This window comes from Aegilops tauschii, chromosome 3 (genome assembly GCF_002575655.3).
Source record: "Aegilops tauschii subsp. strangulata cultivar AL8/78 chromosome 3, Aet v6.0, whole genome shotgun sequence".
Taxonomy (NCBI): domain Eukaryota; kingdom Viridiplantae; phylum Streptophyta; class Magnoliopsida; order Poales; family Poaceae; genus Aegilops; species Aegilops tauschii.
Genome location: NC_053037.3, coordinates 533,001,476 through 533,006,618, shown reverse-complemented (window position 1 = coordinate 533,006,618; position 5,143 = coordinate 533,001,476).

The window sequence follows — 5,143 nt, the reverse complement described above, 5'->3', positions numbered from 1 at the left end:
TTCCAAAAATAACTCTCCCGAAGGTTTCATTCCGTTTGGACTCCGTTTGATATTCCTTTTCTGCGAAACACTGAAATAGGCAAAAAAACAGCAATTTGCATCGGGCCTTGGGTTAATGGTTAGTCCCAAAAATAATATAAAATTGTATAATAAAGCCCATTAAACATCCAAAACAGAATATATAATAGCATGGAGCAATCAAAAATTATAGATACGTTGGAGACGTATCAAGCATCCCCAAGCTTAATTCCTGCTCGTCCTCGAGTAGGTAAATGATGAAAAACAGAATTTTTGATGTGGAATGCTACATAGCATATTCTTCAATGTAATTCTCTTTATTGTGGCATGAATGTTCAGATCCAAAAGATTCAAGATAAAAGTTTCATATTGACATAAAAATAATAATACTTCAAGCAAGCTAACAAAGCAATTATGTCTTATCAAAATAACATAGCCAAAGAAAGCTTATCCCTACAAAATCATATAGTTTGGCCATGCTTCATTTTCGTCACACAAAATGCTCTCATCATGCACAACCCCGATGACAAGCCAAGCAATTGTTTCATACTTAGTCTTTTCAAACTCTTTCAACTTTTATGCAATATATGGGCGCGAGCCATGGACATAGCACTATGGGTGGAATAGAATATAATGATTGAGGTTGTGTGAGAAGACAAAAAAAGAGAAAGTCTCACATTGACGCGGCTAATCAATGGGCTATCGAGACGCCCATCGATTGATGTCAATGCAAGGAGTAGGGATTGCCATGCAACGGATGCACTAGAGCTATAAATATATGAAAGCTCAAGAAAAGAAACTAAGTGGGTGTGCATCCAACTTGCTTGCTCACGAAGACCTAGGGCATTTGAGGAAGCCCATCATTGGAATATACAAGCCAAGTTCTATAATGAAAAATTCCCACTAGTATATGAAAGTGACAAAACAAGAGACTCTCTATCATAAAGATCATGGTGATACTTTGAAGCACAAGTGTGGAAAAAGGATAGTAACATTGTCCCTTCTCTCTTTTTCTCTCATTTTTTTCTCCTTTTTTTATTTGGGCCTTTTCTCTTTTTTATGGCCTCTTCCCTTTTTTTTCTTTTTTTGTCCGGAGTCTCATCCCGACTTGTGGGGGAATCATAGTCTCCATCATCCTTCCCTCACTTGGGACAATGCTCTAATAATGATGGTCATCACACTTTTATTTACTTACAACTCAAGAATTACAACTCGATACTTAGAACAAAATATGACTCTATGTGAATGCCTCCGGCGGTGTACCGGGATATGCAATGAATCAAGAGTGACATGTATGAAAAATTAAGCATGGTGGCTTTGCCACAAATACGATGTCAACTACATGATCATGCAAGGCAATATGACAATGATGATGCGTGTCATAATGAACGGAACGGTGGAATGTTGCATGGCAATATATCTCGGAATGGCTATGGAAATGCCATAATAGGTAGGTATGGTGGCTGTTTTGAGGAAGATATAAGGAGGCTTATGTGTGGTAGAGCGTATCATATCACGGGGTTTGGATGCACCGGCGAAGTTTGCACCAACTCTCAAGGTGAGAAAGGGCAATGCACGGTACCGAAGAGGCTAGCAATGATGGAAGGGTGAGAGTGCGTATAATCCATGGACTCAACATTAGTCATAAAGAACTCACATACTTATTGCAAAAATCTACAAGTCATCAAAACCAAGCACTACGTGCATGCTCCTAGGGGTATAGATTGGTAGGAAAAGACCATCGCTCGTCCCCGACCGCCACTCATAAGGAAAGCAATCAAAGAGCACCTCATGCTTCAAATTTGTCACACAACGTTTACCATACGTGCATGCTACGGGACTTGCAAACTTCAACACAAGTATTTCTAAATTTCACAATTACTCAACTAGCACATCTCTAATATTACCACCTTTATATCTCAAAACAACTATCAAGTATCAAACTTCTCTTAGTATTCAATGCACTTGAAAGTTTTTATCTTGGATGCCTATCATATTAGGACTGATTTTATAACCAAAGCAAATTACCATGCTGTTCTAAAGGACTCTCAAAATAATATAAGTGAAGCATGAGAGATCAATTATTTCTATAAAATAAAACCACCGCCGTGCTCTAAAAGATATAAGTGTAGCACTAGAGCAAAATTTTCTAGCTCAAAAGATATAAGTGAAGCACATAGAGTATTCTAATAAATTCTTATTAATGTATGTCTCTCTCAAAAGGTGTGTACAGCAAGGATGATTGTGGTAAACTAAAAAGAAAAGACTCAAATCATACAAGACGCTCCAAGCAAAACACATATCATGTGGTGAATAAAAAATATAGCATCAAGTAAAGTTACCGATGGACGAAGACAAAAGAGGGGATGCCCGGCATCCCCAAGCTTAGGATTTTTGGTTGCCCTTGGATTTTACCTTGGGGTGCCTTGGGCATCCCCAAGCTTAGGCTCTTGCCACTCCTTGTTCCACAATCCATCAAATCTTTACCCAAAACTTGAAAACTTCACAACACAAAACTCAACAGAAAATCTCATGAGCTCCGTTAGCGAAATAAAACAAACCACCACTTTAAGGTACTGTAATGAACTCATTCTTTATTTATATTGGTGTTAAACCTACTGTATTCCAACTTCTCTATGGTTCATAAACTCCATTACTAGCCATAGATTCATCAAAATAAGCAAACAACACACGAAAAACAGAATCTGTCAAAAACAGAACAGTCTGTAGTAATCTGTATCTAACGCAAACTTCTGTAACTCAGAAAAATCTACCAAAATAGGACGACCTAGATAATTTGTTTATTGATCTACTGCAATTGGAATCAGTATTTTATCACGTTCTGGTGATTTTTAACAATTGTTTTCGTGAGCAGAAAGTTTCTGATTTTTTCAGCAAGATCAAATAACTAACATCCAAGAAGATCCTATAGGTTTTACTTGGCACAAACACTAATTAAAACACAAAAACAAATCTAACCAGAGGCTAGATCAAAGATTTATTACTAAACAGGAACAAAAAGCAAGGAATAAAAATAAAATTGGGTTGCCTCCCAACAAGCGCTATCGTTTAACGCCCCTAGCTAGGCATAAAGGCAAGGATAGATTTAGGTATTGTCATTGGTTGGTAATTCTTCGATAGAACACTTATACCCCTTTGGAGTTTCCTTTTTCTTATTGATAATCAAACTCCTAGGCAAGAAATCAAGAAATTCACTTGTAGCAATCGGTTCCTTAATAATAGTGAAAAAGTTGGGGTGAACATTTATTGATTTGAGATCCGCAGTTTCCTTACTAGAAGATTCACCCTTATTTTTAGGAACATACATAAATTTGGAAACTTTGGTAGTAGGAGAATTTGGAGCATTTCTTACGAAAGAAAAAGCGGACTCTAAGTTTGTAATAATTCCCTCAAGTTTATCAATTCTAGTGGAATCTTGATCTATTCTTTCATTAACTATGGGTTCCTTTTCTTTAAAACTTTTCAGAGTAACTCCTACCTTAGATCCATATTGGATAATTTGATTGTGGATCCTTTTTTCCAAATTCTCAATCAAATCCGTAGTGACAACTTTATTTTCAATAATTTCAAGCCTTTGCATCACATGTTCCAAGGTTAACATAGTTCCGTTAACCAAAAGAGGTGGTGAGCCAAACAAATCTATCATAGCATTATAAGAATCAAAAGTATGGCTACCCAAGAAATTCCCTCCGGTAATGGTGTCAAGAATATATCTATACCAAGGAGTAACGCCTACATAAAAATTGCGAAGAAGAACGGAAGTGGTTTGCTTCCTAGTAGATCTATTTTGAGCATTGCAAATTCTATACCAAGCATCTTTTAGATTTTCTCCCTCCCTTTGTTTAAAATTAAGAACTTCATTCTCGGAAGACAAAGGAGTAGATAAAGGACTAGCCATAACGATGGAAAAAGAGAGAAAGAGGCGGACGGAAAAAGAGGGCGAATAAAACGGCAAGGGTGAAGTGGGGGAGAGGAAAACGAGAGGCAAATGGCAAATAATGTAATGCGAGGGATAAGAGTTTGTGATAGGTACTTGGTATATGACTTGTGCGTAGACTCCCCGGCAACGGCGCCAGAAATCCTTCTTGCTACCTCTTGAGCACTGCGTTGGTTTTCCCTTGAAGAGGAAAGGGTGATGTAGCAAAGTAGCGTAAGTATTCCCTCGGTTTTTGAGAACCAAGGTATCAATCCAGTAGGAGGCCACACGCAAGTCCCTCGTACCTACACAAACAAATAAGAACCTTGCAACCAACGCGATAAAGGGGTTGTCAATCCTTTCACGGCCACTTGCAAAAGTGAGATCTGATAGAGATGATAGGATAATATTTTTGGTATTTTTATGATAAAGATTAAAAGTAAAGAACACAAAGTAAAATAGATGTAAACTTATATGATGGAGAATAGACCCGGGGGCCATAGGTTTCACTAGTGGCTTCTCTCAAGATAGCATAAGTATTACGGTGGGTGAACAAATTACTATCGAGCAATTGATAGAATTGAGCATATATGAGAATATCTAGGCATGATCATGTATATAGGCATCACGTCCGCGACAAGTAGACCGAAACGATTCTGCATCTACTACTATTACTCCACACATCGACCACTATCTGATAACCCACAAGTATAGGGGATCACAACAGTTTCCGAGGGTAGAGTATTCAACCCAAATTTATTGATTCGACACAAGGGGAGCCAAAGAATATTCTCAAGTATTAGTAGCTGAGTTGTCAATTCAACCACACCTGGATAACTTAATATCTGCAGCAAAGTATTTAGTAGCGAAGTAGTATGGTAGTAACGGTAACAGTAGCAAAGATAGCAGTAGCAATATTGTAGTGATTGTAACAGTAGCAACGGTAAAGTAACTAAGCAAAGATCAATATGTGAAAAGCTCGTAGGCATTGGATCGGTGATGGATAATTATGCCGGATGCGATTACTCATGTAACAGTTATAACATAGGGTGACACAGAACTAGCTCCAGTTTATCAATGTAATGTAGGCATGTATTCCGAATATAGTCATACGTGTTTATGGAAAAGAACTTGCATGACATCTTTTCTCCTACCCTCCCGTGGCAGCGGGGTCCTATTGAAACTAAG